The sequence below is a fragment of the Crinia signifera genome, chromosome 2, assembly GCF_055691185.1.
Source record: "Crinia signifera chromosome 2, ASM5569118v1, whole genome shotgun sequence".
NCBI lineage: Eukaryota > Metazoa > Chordata > Amphibia > Anura > Myobatrachidae > Crinia > Crinia signifera.
This window is the reverse complement of record NC_139218.1, coordinates 190,881,679-190,900,435: the sequence shown is the minus strand read 5'-3', so window position 1 is coordinate 190,900,435 and position 18,757 is coordinate 190,881,679. Positions and strand designations below refer to the sequence as shown.

Genomic DNA, 18,757 nt, shown 5'->3' with positions numbered 1-18,757 from the left:
AGGGGTATTTTGCACAAAACAATACTACTGCCAGTAATACAATCGTATGGGAGACATTTAAAGCCTTCTTAAGAGGAATACTAATGAAGGGAATTGCTGTGGGAAAGAAAAAAGACAGGGAAGTGGCCAATGCACTGGAGGTGGAGATGGTCAAGTCGGAAAATCAATACTTGTATGATAAAAACGAAACCTCTAAAGAAATATGGTTAAAAGAACAGCAGAAATGGCTAGAACACCTCCAGGTAATGGCCACCTTCCGAATATTAAAAAGCTCTCATCAACTTTATTTAAATAGTGATAAGGCAGGTAAATACCTATCATATATGGCTAAAACAAATGCGCCCCCTACTATAATAACTGGGATTTACTCAGACAGTGGCCAGATAGTAACTTCAACTCCAGAGATAGCAGAGGTATTTGTTAAATATTTTAAGGATGTATACAGATCCAGATTGGATATAGAGATGGAAGAGCTTGAAAATTTTTTAAGTCATCCTAGGCTCCCTTCTCTGCCAGAGGAGAGTAGACAGATGCTGGAGGAACCCTTCTCTGTTGAAGAAGTGGAAGAAGCCATTAGACTTATGCCACAGGGTAAGGCACCAGGGGTGGACGGCTTGCCGAGTGAGGTATACAAATTTTTGGGGAAGAATATGGCCCAACATATATGGAACTCATTTAGGGGGATGGAATTGGATGGCAAACTATCCCAGTCAATGACGGAAGCAGTGATTAACGTCATCCCAAAAACAGGAAAAAACCCTTTAATGGTAGATTCATACAGGCCGATTTCTTTGATCTCTGCTGACGCGAAGATCTATGCGAAGATTATGGCAGTGAGGCTGGGTAGGGTAATCCATCATATGGTGCATCCGGATCAAACCGGATTTATTTGCGGTAAATCAACTGCCATTAATCTACGCAGGGTCTTTTCGTATCTGCAGTGGGCAGGAGTTACGGATAAAGGTGTTGGAGTAGCGTCATTCGACGCCAATAAGGCGTTCGATTCAGTAGAGTGGCCCTTCCTACGGCAGGTGTTGAAGAGTTTTGGTTTCGGACCCTGTTTTATTAAGAGAGTATTTTTGTTATATCAAACACCGAAGGCAAGGGTACTGGTTAACGGATATGTATCAGAAACATTTAATCTATATAGGGGAACCAGGCAGGGGTGTCTGCTGTCACCGCAATTATTTGCGCTGGCAATCGAGCCCCTTGCCTGTAAATTAAGAAGCACACTGGAGACCCGGGGAGGTCCAGATGCGTATAATATTATTTCACTATATGCTGATGACCTATTGATTGGGCTCTCAGAGTACCAAAGAGACTTGGACAAAGTGCTTGAAGTTATACAGGAATATGGGAGATATTCCGGGTTAACAACTAATCTGAGTAAATCGCAGTTACTTATTACTGGAGGACAAGGAAACTCGTTAACCCCCTTGCCCCACCACCCACCAAGGGTGAACCAGTTTAAATATCTGGGAATCTATGTTGCAGTTGAAATGGGAGCATACGTGCGGAATAACCTAGACCCAATAATTAGTGAAATGAAAAATAAATTTAGGAGTTGGGCAAGACTCCCCCTTACTATAAGTGGGCGTATTAATCTGGTCAAGATGGTCATCCTGCCTAAGGTATTGTACGTACTACAGCAAGCCCCGATATTCATTGATGATGCTGTATTTAAGAAGATGCATGGGATTATATCTTCCTTTGTATGGGCTAATAAAAGACCAAGGGTTAGGATGGCCATACTGACTAGGTCTCGGAAAAAGGGGGGACTTTCGATGCCCAATTTTAAATTATATTATTATGCCTCACAATTAGCACACATAAAAGGATGGATGAACGGGCAGGAACACCCTGCTGAGTTGCTCAAGCTACTGGCATTAATGGCCCCTAGGCATACGCCATTGCAGGTGTTACTTACAAAAGCAAGAATTAAAATTCAGGTCCCCTTAATAGTACAGGCTAGGAAAGTGTGGCAGCGGGTCAGTAAGAATCAGAGTGTAAGTGATACTGACCCTGATACATTCCTGTTTTCTTTAAATGGCACTGGAATAATTAGAGATCAGCAAGTTGCACGAATATGGAATCAATATGGAATAACATCCATTGGTCAAGTTTATAGTAATAACCACATGAAGTCCTTCACCCAGATGCAGGATGAGTTTGGACTCCCAAAACAAATGTTTTTTAGATTCTTACAAATGCGGAGTGCGCTCTCACTGCAGAATGGGCGAGATGGGATTAGCTTAAAGGAATCCCCAGTTAAATTGTTTATAAATAAGCTAGAAAAGGATAAAATAATTTCAAGATGCTATCAATTCTTGTTGGAAAATACACATGATGAAGACCTAGCTGCACTTAGGGCAAAATGGGATACCGACATTTTAGGGATTAATAAAGAAACATGGAGAATTGCACTTAACTCTATTTCAACTGCAACTAATTCCACGAGAGCCCAACAAATTCAATTTAATATATTGCACAGAACGTATATGACTCCAGAAAAAATTAGTAAATTTGCGTCCAATTATATTGATAAATGTCCCAAATGTGATGAATTGCAATGTGGTTTTTTTCATTTGATTTGGGATTGTAGAATAGTACGGAAATATTGGCAAGAGATAGAACAAATAATGTCACAATGTGGCATTTCGTTGCAAAATGCCTCTCCCCTGGCATATATACTGGGGGTCTGGCAAAATGATAAACACACGTCTGGTAAAAGGCAATTGGCCATAAATTTATGTACAACCTTTAAAGTAATTATTGCACGATCCTGGATGGCTAAGTCTGGTCCTGAAATTAGAGCATGGATCAATTTGGTGAATCAAACTAGTGAACATGAGAGATATATAAGCTATACACGTAAAACCACAAATAAGTTCTTTGAAACATGGGAGGGTTGGTTCAAGACTAAATTTTATAAAAAACAGTAAAATGCCCAACAGGGCTCTTACACACGGAAACACTAAAAAGTTTGGTATGGAATAAAATACTAGAAGTACACTATTATAATAAAAAAAAAAAAAAAAATTTTTTAATAAGTATATATAATATATTGCACAAAATAAATATGCACTTTAGCACCTCACAATTAATAGAGGTGGGGGAGGGGGTGGGGGAGGGGGGAAATCCCAATATACACATTAGAAGTGGGTACACCTTTTGATAAAACACGCTCTTATTGATAGGGGGGGGGGGGCGGGGGGGGGGAATACAAGGTCATGATGTTTCAGGGTATCTTAATAACGGATTGGAATGCAAGTAGTGGCTGCATGGGCCCGTAAAATGTCGGTATAGTAAGAACTAAAGCTCTCATTTTTCAAAGTTTTAACATAAAACACAAATAGCTATCCAATGTAAGATATTAAAATAATATAAAGAGAGGTCTCTTAGCGAAGATAGAAATACGAGTCCCCATTAAAAACAGTAGTGGCAAGTCTCCCAGATACGGATGTTCTTATTTTAAATATCCTGTTACAAAGCATGTACCTAAAATCACACTCACGGAGGAAGGCAGGTTATGTGTTAGTATTGTTAAATGTATGTTAGTATCATGTAAAAAGCAAGTAAAAATGATGAAATAGTCTGTATTGATGATATGGAAAAAAAATTTATTTGTATTGAAATGCTTGCTTTTTGTTTTGTTATCTATGAATTGTAAAGGGGGGGGGGAAAACTTAATAAAGACTAAATTAAAAAAAAAAAGAAAATGATGGCACTCTGGATGGAGAAGGTGTGGTGCGGAGGAAGAAATTATCTCATTAGAGCAGACGGAAATACTTTTATTATAAAGAAAAAGGAAATGCATAGATAGAAGATAATAAAGCCATACATTAGGTTAAATCTTCTGTAGTGGTCTCACTGAAATGCTTTTTAAAGAGCTCTCCATTCTCCAGTTCTGAACCTCACATGCTTATTGGAAGTTCTTTTGGTTGTAGACAGGGGTCAGCAAGTTGGGTCGGATGCACTGTGTGTTCTGACACCTTTCTATTCTTGCCAGCACTATACCTTTCAACAGTTAGTGTAGCTCTTCTGTGACATGGACTCGGTGGGCTAACCTTTGTTCCCCGTGCACATAAGTGAGCCTGGACTTTCATCATCCTGAAGGTACTAACCGCTGTGTACCAGAAACACCCCACAAGACCTGCCATTTTGGAGATGGTCTGACCCATTCATCTAGCTATCACATTTGGCACTTTTCAAGGTCGCTCAGATCCCCTTACACATGTGCTGCTTAGAGCACCTCAACTTCTAGAACTGACTGTTCATTTGCCCAATATACCCTACCCCTGTGGTTCACAAACAGTGTGTCGTGGCGCCCTGGGGTGCCTTGGATTGGTGGTCCAAAACCAATAAAAAAAATGTAGGGTCAATTTGTTAAGCAAAACCAGTGCTTGTAGCTCAAAAAATATGTGGACAAGCATAAGCAAATTGTGTCCCTCACCACATCACTTAAATCTAATTTTTTTTTTTTTTGCTGTGATTTTAAAAAGTTAGGGAAATTCTGCCCTACCCCTTGACATGTGCCTTAATATTGTGATAAACATTGTTATTCAGTACTCCTGTCAGTGATTTTAATAATATAGCTGAGCAGTGTATATATTCAGTGCCATCTTTCCCATTGGGCACGATGGGCAGTTGCCCAGGAGCCCTAGGACCTAGAGGCTCAGCCCAATGTGAAAGACGGTGGCTGGGGTCCGGGGATCCGATCACCGTCGCTGGGTGATCCGGGCAGGGGGTTCAGGGTGGCGGCGATAGCTAGAAGCCTGAATCGGGGAAACGCTATTTGCCGGCGGGGCGGAAAGCGCAGTTGCATTTGAAAAGACTGGCCGGACGCTGATTGGCTTAATTAAGCCAATCAGCATCCGGCCAGTCTTTTTAAATTCAACAGAGCTTCCCGCCCCCGCCGACAAATAGTGCTTCGTCGCTTTGGGCTCCTAGCTACCACCACCGCTGCACTGATCCCCTTCCTCAGCGAGGATGGTCGTATCCCTGCCACCCGGCCGCCATCTTTCTCATTAGCGCTATTTGCCGGTGGGGCGGAAAGTGCTGCTGCATTTGAAAAGACTGACCGGACGCTGATTGTTTGCATTCAGCCAATCAGCGTCCGGCCAGTCTTTTCAAATGCAGCAGCGCTTCCCGCCCTGCCGGTTAATAGCGCTTTGCCGCTTCAGGGCAGGCTCCTAGCTACCGCCGCTGCCCTGATCCCCCAGCGAAGATGATTGGATCCCCGGCCGCCGGAAGCTGACTGGCTGCCGCACGGAGCCAGAGAGGTGAGGGTTGGGGAGGTGACTGAGGGCTCCTGGGTAAACTAATTGGGGGGGGGGGGGGTCCAGTGAACTAGGTTGCCCAGGGGCCCTTCCTAATGTTAAGACGGCCCTGTATATATTGGACCTTATTCAGATCTGATAGCAGTACAAATTTGTTCTCAAAATGGGAAAAACCATGTGCACTGCAGGTTGGGCAGATGTAACAGTTAATTTTTTTCTGTGCAGGGTAAATACTGGCTGAATTATTTTTACACTGCAATTTAGATTTCAGTTTCAGCACACCCCACCCAAATTTAACTCTCTCTACAGTGGCAAACGCAGGATTTTCAGAAGGGGGTTTCCAGAGGGGCGGAGTAAAGCACGGAGATGGACACTTAGGTGACCCAGTATATGCCGGGTCAGTTAAATTATTATAGATAGACCAAATTTATAAAAATAATAATAATAATTATACACACATATATATATATTATATAATATAAAAGCAGTGTAGACCCCTGGGCATAGCAATGTGGTAGGGGGTATTATATCAAACGCTCAGCATGTAGGGCCTGGATCAGTAATTTCCACTAATTACCCCTTTACTGCACAGATGGTGGGAGATGGGGTGGGAGAAGGGGGCATTGGGCTGAATGAAGGGGCCCTGATACTGTACATAACTTCCAGGGTGGTAGTGGGCTTATTATTCATAATTTTCTGGTGGGAGGACAGCTTGCTTGACTGCAGATATCTCCAGTTCCCAGAAATAGATTTCTTAGGTTTTAATGGAAATAAAACTAGAGAATCCCACCTACCAAATGCTATTGGGTACTAGGGAATCAGAGTTCAGGAGGCAGAGCAATCCTCCAACAAGTATATAAAACTACATACCAGGTGTGTAGAGCTGGAGCAGTAACCAGCTGCTGGAAGGCTGATATCTCTGGTTCTGGGAACAGTAGAGACAAGCTACTAGTGTCAATCAAAGGGGGAGAGTCCCAGCTTTTGGAATATACCCTCATCAAAACTCCAAGTTAGACAGAACCTGAAATATCTGACTGGGAATAGCAATTAACAGGCTTGGATGGGGACCACTGCTTTGAAGTCAGATATCTCCGGTTCCCAAGGGCCGATTTTCAAAATTCTTGTACCCATGGAAAGAGGGGACCCTCAGCTTTCAGCCTAGTGTCCTTACACTCCTGGGGGGGTTTCTGGGTACTCAGAAACCCCCCCTGCGTGCGCTACTGCTCTATACATGTAACATAGGCCATTGTGTGGTATTTTGCTTGCAAAAAATATGTAGCTGCCCTTGCAGCTATTTTAAAATGTCCATGGTTATGCATGGTCCCAATGCCTGGAACTATCATGGATGTGTTTCAGGCTCTACTCTTGCTGCTGTGCTGGGCTGCTGCAGCTGGGACACATACCGACAGGGGTATCACACACACACACACACACACAATAAGTGAATTTACACATGCTGTGGAAGAAGACCGGCATGTGCTAGAAAGCTGAGGAGTAAGATCATGCAGTAGTTGGTAAATGATTATGGACTAGATAACCTAGCTGGAAATTTCCAATTGCTTAGTTAGTCGAGAGGGGTGTCCAAGGGTTTTCAGAGCAGATTCCTACAAGTTGTGGGCAGATATTTAAACTGGTTTCCCAATAAGGACAGAAGGGCAAGGAGAGGGGGCACAATGGAATGAGCTGTTCAAGTTGTACCTACAATAACAATTTAAGGAAATGTTGCAATGATTTCTATAGAAATCATTGTGGTTCATTTTCTCTACAGTATTATTGTAAAAATGTGCAGCTTTGAATTTTAAATGTCATCCAATCAGTCTGATGCCGGCCTGCGGACTATGCCACAGCACACTACAGAAAATCTACTTTGCTCTACTGTACTGTAAGGTGCAACTGTACCTTAACGACCCCCTATGTGCACAGTGAATATGCCACCATTTTTACCTTCCCCACGCAAACTACTGACAACTGACCTGTGTGCGTCCCCCAGGAAGCTGACTCTAATGCATTCATTTTGTATAGCCTGGCAGAGCACAAATTCCACCTCTTCTATAGTTTAATAGAATACCTCCTGTGCGAGGTATCCCCAGGACTTATGCTAACCTTACATCGCTTTTTGTAGAACATGAAGTGATGGTTTAAAAAGAAAACTCTCCCTCCAAACATATTGATCCCTGCCACTAAACCCTGCAGGGGTATCTTACCTACCTTGGAGCCTGCAATATATGTCTGTCCCATAATCACAAATCTTTGTATAGAGGCACTACAACCAGGCGAACATACTCTGGGGAGCGCAGCCAGCATGTCCAGCAGGTTGTGTATCACAGATGCCTGTACCCTTGCCACATCTCAAGTGCTGTATCTAGAATACAAAGTAGAATACACAAAAATCACTTAAGAACAAGTACATAGAACAAATACTTGTATACAGCATGTAGGGGAGAATGGTGACGACCGTAATGTAAGCCATGGCAATCGAACATCAAATGGTAGGTCTTGTATTATGTGAACAACAGCAGACGTGCCCATTGGAAGCAGTGAATAGTTCCATTTAAAATGAATATATGCTATTTTGTGGAAAAACGGATCAAGTCTCCCACTTGGTTAAGAGATGTGATTCAGATTTACTTGGTCCCTTGTGAATTCAATGCGGGGACCTATGTTTTGGGTCTGCGCATGTGCAGACCTGATGTGCGAACGGTGACTATCGTAGTCTCTGAGGCTTTCACACACACAGCAAGGCACGCAGGGGACTGTCACATGTGGACGCTCTGCATTTTCCCACAAAAACGGTGGGTGTGTCCAGGAAAATGCAGGGCATCCCCAAGCGAATACAGGCGTGGCGCAGCCTGAATCACACAACGTCAGCACCTGCCCCTTTCTTACCCATTTCCGAGGCAAATAAAAGTCAGTCTAGACTGGCTTTTATTTGCGAGCTGGGGAAAAAAATCATTTGATGGTTGGTGACCATCGATTGATTTTTCACCCACATGCAAATAGATCTGTAAGCCTACACATCCATTTGCATGCCGGCGGAGTGGGAGTTTGCCTGCCCGGTAGGCAGTTTTTACCCTCTCACTAAGCAGAGAAAGAACACTGCTTATCGAGCAGGTCTGAATCCGGCCCATGATCTCATAGAGAAATTGTTCATTTGTGTGGTTGTTTGAAATCAACACAAATAACGCAGATTCAACTGAACATTCATTAGTATTTATTTCCTTACTACACATTTCAATGTCATGACGTTCAGACCGAAATATTTTGCCATTCCTCATAACTAACTTCCTGGTTTGACGGCAGCAACAACCTCCTTCACAGTTGCCGGTCTGGGGAGAGTCCTCTTCTTCGTTCCACCATGCTTGTAGTGTTTTCCCATCCCACTTGTCTCACTTGACCACTTCTAAACTGTTACTGACCTATGGCTGTCATCCAACTGCCATATATACCCCTGTCCCGGAAAGTGATACTATTCTGGATTGTGACGTAGAAGAATCTCGACAAACCTGTCTTGTGTACGCCAGAAATCATCCCGGGATGTAACCACTCTGCTATCCGGCCTTCTCATTGGGAGCATCTCTGAACAGCGTGTGTGATCATGAGCAGTATTCAGTGCCTTCGGCGAGGGGGTTTACACGGCGAGGATGGCTTTTCCTCATTGAAAACAAGAAATCCTCACCATCAAACCCCCCTCCCCGTATTCAATGTACGTCCCAAATCCTCGCCACGAGAGGACAGCGAGGATACCCTTAAATGGCGAGGTTTGCCGCATTTTGTGGCGAGCCCTGCCGCTTTAATGGCCACACTCGCTGTTTCCACCTCACCTCAGAGAACAAAGCGAGGAGGAAAGAGCGAGCGAGTGAAGGGAAAGGAGTTGAATACACTGACAGTGAGCTATCGGCAAATCTCACCTTCGGGGAAGGGGCTGAGTTCGGTTCACTGCGTGTAAACCAGAATGCCTGGTCTGGCCTACCTGTGTCCCTATATTCCTCAAAAGGTATCAATATCAGGTGAGACCTTAGCTACATGGGAAACCAATGAGAGCTGGTCAATGAAAGAAACCTTTATGTGAGTAAAGGACCTTATAAAAAGGTCAGTTGTATGGAATTCTGAGCAAATGTGGTGGTTTATTCATTTGGAATTGGCATTTGATCTCCCTCTTCTTGTATTTTCCATATTGGTATATGGGATCCATCTGTTGGGAATATATATCCCTGTCACCTGTGTCCACTACCTATTTGTGTTTATATATTCATGGGAGTGTTAACCCTGAGTGGTATATGGTGAAGCAGTCTCAGGGCCTGGTACATCTTCTATTTCTATATTTATTTGTATTTCATAATAAACATTTGGCTGGTAATAATTGAGATTCATTGAAAATATATTTACAGATGATATTCACTTTTGCTGGAATTTGGCAGCTGCACTTAGCAGCCTAGCTGTGTCAAGCGTCTCATCAGAGACTCCACTGAGGACACCACTAATTGTGACCAAGGCCCCTATTCTGATTTACATGCTCCCCATGCTCATAGGAGAGTGATTGTTCGCGACTGCACAGTCATTTATGCACATGTGCAGCCGCAGTACGGGCGGGGGATTTGGGGAAGCCAGCCAGGGGATGCGCACATGGGAACGCCCAGCGTTTCATGGGTGTTCCCATGAAAACGCTGGGTGTTCTCATGCTAATTCCCTGATGATATGAGTGTGGGGTGCGTTCAGCTGCCCACCCACTTTCTGCACAGGGCGCCCACAGATCTGAGACACCACAGAGGTGTCCCAGATCTGCGAGTGCTTGAGAAATCATTTGTTGGTTGGTGACCATAGAATGATTCTGTCCCCATGTGCTAGGCTGTCAGTGGAAGTTCACAGCATTGCTTGTTGACCAGAATATTGTCCCAAATCCCCAACTCCATTTGCTGATATGCAGCTCCAAACCTTCAAGGAACCTCGACCATGCATTCCTGCACATGTTCTATGAGTAGTACAACCCACATGATAAATCTGTGAGAGACACTAGCCCCAGCTATGCATGGGAGCATAGGCGAATCTAGAATTATGGTAATGGGTGGTCCCAGATCTAGACATAACTGCAGGAGAACCTTTGCGCAGCGTAGCCGTGCGGCAAAAAGGGGCGTGGCCTTGTGGGAAGGAGGTGTGGCATCACAAAAAGGGGTGTGGTATTACACTTTAGACCATACACAGTAATGCCCATTACACATTTTAGCAAACTCCGTAATACCCATTACACATAAAGCCACACGCCGTAATGCCACACATCATGATGCCCATTACATACTATATAACAAACCGTAATGCCCACTACATATTTGCCACATAAGTGCTGCTTACCTACGTGCTCATTGCTAGGGGGTTCTTGCTTGATGGCACCATAGTACCCATTACACATGATGCCGCACACCATAGTACCCATTACACATGATGCCGCACACCATAGTACCCATTACACATGATGCCGTGCACCATAGTACCCATTACACATGATGCCGTGCACCATAGTACCCATTACACATGATGCTGCACACATAATGCCGCTTACACATGATGCTGCACATATAATGCCCCTTACACATGATGCTGCACACATAATGTCCCTTACACATGATGCTGCACACATAATGCCCATTACAGATTAAGCCACACATTATGCGTAATGCCCCCACATACCGCCACTTGTAGCGTCCATTAAGCCATGCCCCCAAAAGTGCCACTTACTGTAAATTTTTATATGAGCCTTCGCTGCTGCTGCAGGGAGAGATGGAGAGCGGTGCAGCTGCTTCTATGGGGAGAGGAGCAGAGTGCAGCACAGAGCACACTCCCACTCCCCTCCTGGTGGCCCCTCTAGCCGAGTGGACATTTGAAATATTGTTGTTGTGCGTGACGTCGGGGGAGCACGCCGGGTGCCGGCACCACATGATTAAAGGGGGGCGGGCTGAGGTGAAAGCGGAGAGAAGAATTGGAGCGGAAGCTGCAGGGGTGACAGCTGGGCAGAGAGCGGGGGGCTGCCCAGCTGTATTCAGAGCACTGCAGGTCACAGCTGTTTGAAAAAATACCCCTTTCACAACAGAAAATGCAGGGATTTACCCGGGAATATGGTCCCAGGATCATACAGGGACATTCCCAGGCTGACCCCTTATACACCAGCCTAGTCCCTGCATTTTCTGGTGTGAGGGGGAGAGACAACCACTCTCCTCTCCCTACCCCCCTTTAACCAACCAGCTATATCTTCTGAACCAACTGAACCATTTACATGAGACCAGTATCATATTGAAGAACTTTTGAGTTGGCTTCAAATGATTTTGGTCCTGTGAAACTGGGCTGTTTGGGTCCAGAGAAATATGCCTTCAAAGAACATAAACAGTCATGAAATTACATTTAAGAAATGAAAAAAACGGTTTAACCTCAATATCCCTGGAACCAATTAACCCATATGGATCCAGCCTGGTATCAGATTGAAGGCCCAGTGATTTGGGTTCGACTGAGATCAACCTCGAGCTTGAGTGATGCCGAAGGGGGAACTGGCAGCCGTTGAACTGGGTGGGGGTTGGAATTAGCGGGTCCCATGTTATTCTATAGGGAAAACATTCCAGCTTTGCCTGGCAGTATCTCCGGTTCCCAGGGGGCTAGAGACACGGGGCTGGGCTCGTTGGAAAGCCCCATTCCTCAGCTACAAAATGGGTGGTCCTGTGCACCCCCGGACCACCCCCTAAATTCGCCTATGCATGGGAGCAATATTTAATTTATATGTACTACCTACAACCTATATTTTAGTTAAGGAGCACCTTAAAAAAAAAAAAAAGACACTTTGACGGCGCAGCAGATCCATTCACTATGGATAATCTCGGTGTATACTTTCGCAGCACCTAGTCGTGCATCTGCCTTTGATCGTCTTCATGCTCAGATGGTGGTTTTTCTTTTACTTGCTTCACCAAAATCATCAGCTCCCTTTTGTCATAGATTACTCTCTATGCTACTTACAGATAGAGAGAGAGGCAGATGAACACATGAGGAAAGGGGATCAGAGTAACACATGGGGAGGAAGATGACAAAGGTAACATGGTGAGGTGGAGGTCAGAGACATATGGAAAGGGAAGATAATTGCATAGGTAGGTGGTATAGGCATTCATGGGGAGGTGGCAGAGGTATGCTTGATCAGGCAGGAGGCAGAGCTACAGTATATATTGGGGGGGGGGGGGTCAGTGGAACGTGTAGTGAGGCAAGGGCAGAGGTACATATTGGGTGGGATAAGTGCATATGGGTAGGCTGGAGGCGTAGTCACTCATGGGGAGGGGGGTCATAGGCATGCTTAGGGATGCAGGGGACAAATGCACTCATGGGAAAGGGGGTCAGGGTTACATTTATGGGGGTAGATACACTGTTGGTAAAAAAACATGTTTATATTACTGATGACTCATGGAAGCAGGTAAAAAGGAGCATTAAGGAGAGATGGGGGTGGGGAGATATGTGAGGATTAGCTGTGATGCTTTTCTAAAGCCTGTAGCAATCTATGAGAACCCAGCTCCTGTAGTACCACTCTTTGCCATTATGTGCACTGTAGAGCACTGCCATTCTTCCCTTACTGAAATTATCACTCTTACTAAAGTCTTCTTCTCCTTTTTAGAATAGATTAAAATTTCAACCCCCTAATCTTTCTCTACAAATGCTCTATAAAATAGTGAAAATGTCATCAAAATCTGTTCAGTGATTCTCGAGATAATCCCAAACAAACAGACATACCCTTATCACAGACTTTATTTTATATAAACACACATATATATATATATATATATATATATATATATATATATATATATATATATATATATATATATATATATATATATATATGGAGAGAGAGATGGTGATCCAAAACTCTGTGTGACTCCCCTCCAGGCTTTGCTTGGTCTGGTGCCCTCCTTGGGAGAACTGCATTCCCATAACACAGGGATGGGGAACCTTCTGCCCTTCAGCTGTTGTTGAACTACACATCCCAGCATGCCTTGCAACAGTTTTAGCATGACCAAAAGGCAAAGCTGTAGCAGGGCATGCTGGGATGTGTAGTTCAACAACAGCTGGAGAGCCGAAAGTTCCCCATCCCTGCCATAACAGAACACTACAGAAGGCAGCACATAGAGACTTCCATATCGTGAATTTAATATTATCAACATTTTGGGGATGTACTCCCCTCTGTTGGTTATCCTAAAGAAGGGGAGTACATTCACAAAATGTAAATTATTATTAAATTCACTTTTTTTGTATAATAGAAAGTGCCTTCTCTATACAACTGTATATGTGTATATAGCAGAAGGTCTGTCTAATCTACTCAATGCATATGCAGCGGAAGTCTGAGCTCTCCCCAAATGGCTCCAACAGTGAGGGAGACAGGACAGTCTACAGGGAGGAGAACAAATCAAATGAAGCCACACAAGTCGCCATGGCTTACATACGACTTATTAAACCGCCCGTCATCAACACTTCGGGACTAACTATGCATTGGTTGCCTTTACCAACATTGGTGAGTGCCCTCTTGTGAATTGAAATAAAACATTTAGGCAAAGCTGATACTGGATCTATGGATGCATTGGAGGAAAAATAGCATCACAATAACATTGTGCTTTGTCTAACACAGTTGTAGTATGATACACTACATGAATCCTGTATCCGCCTTTGCTGGCAGCGTGTGGTTATCCTAAACATTCCTGAATGAGAAAAATCTTTCCGTTTCCCAAAACATCTACAAGTACTCAGGAGAAGGGTTACATTTTCTCATCTAAATATAATAGTAAAAATATGCTGCATGTTGGCAGTGCTTGTGAGAAGCTGTAGGACAGACTAGTAGTATGGAACAATTTAGGAATCCATAGAGTGTTTCTGTTTCTTTAACACTGCCCTCCTCCCTTTTTCTCCATCTCTCACCTCCTCCCATTTCCAGAAACTCTGTTTCTCAACCCAAACCTTCAGTCCCGGGATGGGTACAACAAGAAGAGAAAGAGGAGAGGCTAGAGAAATGGATTTGTTTTGTCTGCTTAAGAAACACATGAAGGCAAGAAAAATAACCTAAAAGTTCTGCGCTAAAGAGGACATAATGTAGCACTCGGAGAGCGAACCCAATTACCAGAAGTACTACACCCGCAGACCACTTTGGATTCATGTTGCACATAGAAAGGTATGTACGGAACATAGAAAGGTATGTATAGAATTATAATCTTCACATGCTCTGTGCATGCAGACATAGACCAGGGGCATTGTCAGTCAGGATTTACACAAGTTCCTGACTTCTATAGTGGCTATAGTATTACACTGCAGGCACAGATTGCAGAAGACTCTGGATTGGCTCATACGGTCTAGGGGTATAATTGGAGCCATCTGACTATGTGCTATCAGATCCATTTATACATCAGTACAGGGACTAGATCAGAATGTTTTGTGTTGTAATTGCACATCACTGATCCGTGTGGTCATTAGTTATGTCAGGCTATGGATATAATAAATGTGCACATTAAACTAAATAAGAACCTTTCTGAATACTACATATAAATTACTGTACAATCAGTTCTGTGACAATTTTAACATTCTTATGCTGTGTACACACGGGGGCAATAGCGGCTATAATCGCTGGAAATATGGTCGCAGGCGACCATATTGCCAGTGATTGGATGCACACCAGCGATAAATCGCCGGGTGCGCGCTCCCGTTTTCTGCCCAATTGTAATCGCTGGTCGCAGGAGCTTGCTCCTGCGACCAGCTAATTACCTCTGCAGCTCCCCCAGCAGAGGTCCTTTTCATCAGCGACCATCTCTGGTCGCTGATGCAAAGGAGACACTGGGCAATATATTGCTCAGGAATATATTGCTGGGCAATATATCTCCCCCCCCCCGTGTGTACGGGGCTTAAGTTAGATACATGTTTGTTTCTCTCACAAATCATTTTGCCATATTATGCCTTATAAGGCCTTGTCCTTGTATTTTCCTTGACACAGCTGACCTTGGATGTGTGGGAACATTATTTGCCCATGATAAATGGGTGATGAATACAGAGCATGTACTTGACTTCCACTGCTGTTCAAGCTTCAAATACGCTATCTATTGGGACTTTGGCCCTTATTCTGGTTGGTGCGGTAATGTCCGCGTGCGTTCGTGCCGCCGATGTTTTGTGTCTGCGCATGTGCAGAGGCGTCTCTGCGCATGTGCGAACGGAACGCACGTCCAAATTCCGCATGAAATGTGTACACTACGAACAGGGGGTGGAGAGGGGAGTGAAGGGCTGTTTGGGCTAATTACCATATGTTTACACCCCGCGTTTCATGGGCGTTCCCATGAAAACGCTGGGCGTACGTATGGTAATGCGGCCGTGACGCACGTGTAGGGGGCGGACATATGACATTGCCGGATGTCAGCTGCCCTCCCAGATCCCTGCTTTTGCACGGAGAAATGCCCATGTGGTCTGAGGTTGCGGGAGCTGGCGGACCACTCCTGCAGGTTCCAAGAGATGGAGGAGGTGTATCCGTGAGAAATCCACTCGTGCTCCGTGCGGTCAGCGGCTTACCGCATTCGGACGGAGTGAGCGATCCGTACGAAAGGCGGGGTTTAGGACGCACGGTCCTGCCCGCATATTCGGCTCCGTCCGCACTGACCAGAATAAGGCCCTTTATGACAACATGGAAAGTGAGAGAACATTCTAATACCTATCAAGAAAAAGTGATCACATTAGCCATTATTTTGATAAAACTGTAAGGAGATTGCTGCTACTGGGTTTCACAGGCCCTATAGGGGTGTACATACGGGGAGATTTTGACTAATGGACAATTTTGACTAAGCAATTTTGGGAGAGATTTTGACTAGATGCACTGGAGTTTTTTACTAAGCAATTTTGTCTAAGCAATGATAGTCTATGATCTAGTCAAAATTGCCTTGCCTGCACAGTCAATCTATGCTAAGCAATTTCTGCTAGACAATATTGACTAAGCAGGAGAAAAATAGGGAGATTTTGGCTAACCTTCTAGAAGATTTTGACTATCTAGTCAAAATCTCCTGTTAAAAGGACATAGCACATAGCAGCCATATCTCATGAATTGTGGTCATTTATATGTACCCATATAAGACTCTGAAAGAATTTTACACTCCAGAGCAAGTCTTCTGACAGGAAGCAAGTATTTGCACAGTTATTTATTATCAGCTGATCAGGCCAATAATTGCACAGTGTATGGCCATGGCTGAGCAACAATTATCAATGTATTGGGCAAGAGATACTGTATCTTTAGTCCAGCACGACAAATGCTATAATGGCTGGTAATAGATCAGACATAAGATATACTCCATATTGCACAGATAACTGGTAAGTGTACTACACCATAAGCCGGGTTTTCATTTTTCATTCCAGATTCAATTAAAAAAACAAAAAACAATTTGTACAAAATAGAGGAGTAAACAATACATCTTTTTTTTCTTTTCTCAATCATTGGGTAAGCTTTTGCAGTGCACGGCTAGTGATAGTCACTGCAGAAAATAACCCTTGAAAAATAATTTTAAAAAAGCCTCAATTTCAACAAAATTTCTGTTTTTTGCTGAAGACTTTTTTTTAGTCTTAATAAATAAACCCTGAAAATTCTTCCCATTAAAGAAACATATTACTACTATTTACCAACATGACGGAACAACATAATAGTAATGTTCTGCGATAGGCAGATAGCTGGCTTCCTATAGGAAGCCAGTCCCTGCCTTACCATGCGGCCCTAGCCAGCTTCTATGGGCAATAGCCCATAGAATCCATGCTTTTGTGCATGCACAGTTCCGCCACTGGTAAGTATAGTATAGTACAGGCGCCGGGACCTTGGCAGTGAGGACTGGCAGAGATCTGCGGTGGGGATCGGCGCAGACTCTGCCGCACAGACAGTGGCAGCTCTCCTCCTTTTCACAGATAGGATCCGACCCTGGTGGTCGCCAACTGGTTGCTCGCAAGCTACTGGTAGTTCGCAGCAGATGAGTTTGAAGAAACTCAGGAGCCCGAGGTGTGCTCCCTACCACCAGTGCTGTGCCTAAACACGTGCAAAGGGGGCCGTGCGATCGAAGTGGGCCATCTCCCGAAGGAGACGGGCCCCGTTTTTCCCCTAACCCCTCTCAACCATAAGGCCGAAGAGGGGAAAATAGGGAATGTGGGTCCTCTACGCCAAAGCTTAGAGAGACCCTCATTTCTCAACCCCCGGAAGGGTTAGGACGGTGGGTCCTCCGCACCCGAAGGTTTGGAGAGACCCTCAGTAGACTTCCCTCCGCCTTGCGGCTCGGGGTCGTCCTCGGGGGGCACAAAGCTCTCCCCAAAAGGCGAGAGCTTCGGCACATTGGGGAAATGGAAGGCCCGAAAGGGTCGACCACACTACCCAAAAAACGTGACAAAACTACAAAAAACAAGAAACGTGAAAAGTGACGAACGTGAGAGGGGGAAGAGAAATAAATAATAAAGATACCCTAGCCAGAGGGCCAGGGTGGGGTTGTGAAAAATTGTCCTACCCCATCCAAAAGGACGAGGTAAGGACGTGCAGCGCTACCTGAAGGGAAGTGCGCAGTGCAAGTGCTTACTAGTGCATGGTGATTTTGGGATCACCCATGCATGTTCGGCACCCCCGAGTTTCCCCGGGGGCACAGTGCAGCCTCGGACTCCAAGCAACCGACCGATCAGCGTCCGACCAAGGTTTCTCTGTTCCCATCGTAGGGCATTTTCCAGCCCCTGGCATGGGAATGGGTACTCCACTGGGCTTTTCGACTGACTCCCTTAGGGGCTGCGACCCCCTCGGAAGAGCAATCTACTCAGTCTCAGTGTTTCTCCGATCCCAAGGTTAAGGTACTAAGCTGGGCCTTTCGCGGTCTCCCCATCAGAGGCTACGAACCTCTGGAACAGGAGCCATCTACTCAGTCCCAGCCTTTCTCCGCTCCTTGGGAATGGATACTAGACTGAGCCTTCCGCTGTCTCATCCTTCGGGGGCTACGAACCCCGTCAAGAGAGTCAAACTACTAGGCCCAGTGTTTCTCCCCCCCTCTTACCAGTGGATTTACGGAAACAACACCTCCTACCAAAGGCAGAGGTGAAGGTACTCAGCCAGACTTTTCACCACTCCCAGGCAAAAAAGAGGGGTCCCACACCCTCCGCCCATCAGAGCAGCTACTCAGTCCAGCCTTTCTCTATTCTCTGCCAGAGGCCAGTCCATACCCACTGATAAGAACAGATACTACACTTGATCTTAGCCAAAAGGCCGAGAAGCGAGGTAGGCCAAGAAGGTAGTTCGCAGCAGATATCCAGGTAGATCTACACCTACTGACTGCTCCTTTACCTGCTTGCAAGCACTCCTCCACCCGCCTTATCACCCACCCATAGCAATCCTCTGCATTGGAGGAGACAAAAGCTAGAGGTCATATTTTGACCTATAGCATCTGACAGGGAGCACAGCACTATAGCTTTACCCAAAATATACA

At 44.8% G+C, this 18,757-nt stretch overlaps 1 pseudogene; it reads right to left on the bottom strand.

The window, feature by feature from the left end:
* Positions 1-18,329: 18,329 nt before the first annotated feature.
* On the bottom strand, positions 18,330-18,549 carry LOC146060870 (U2 spliceosomal RNA; annotated as a pseudogene).
* Positions 18,550-18,757: the final 208 nt, after the last annotated feature.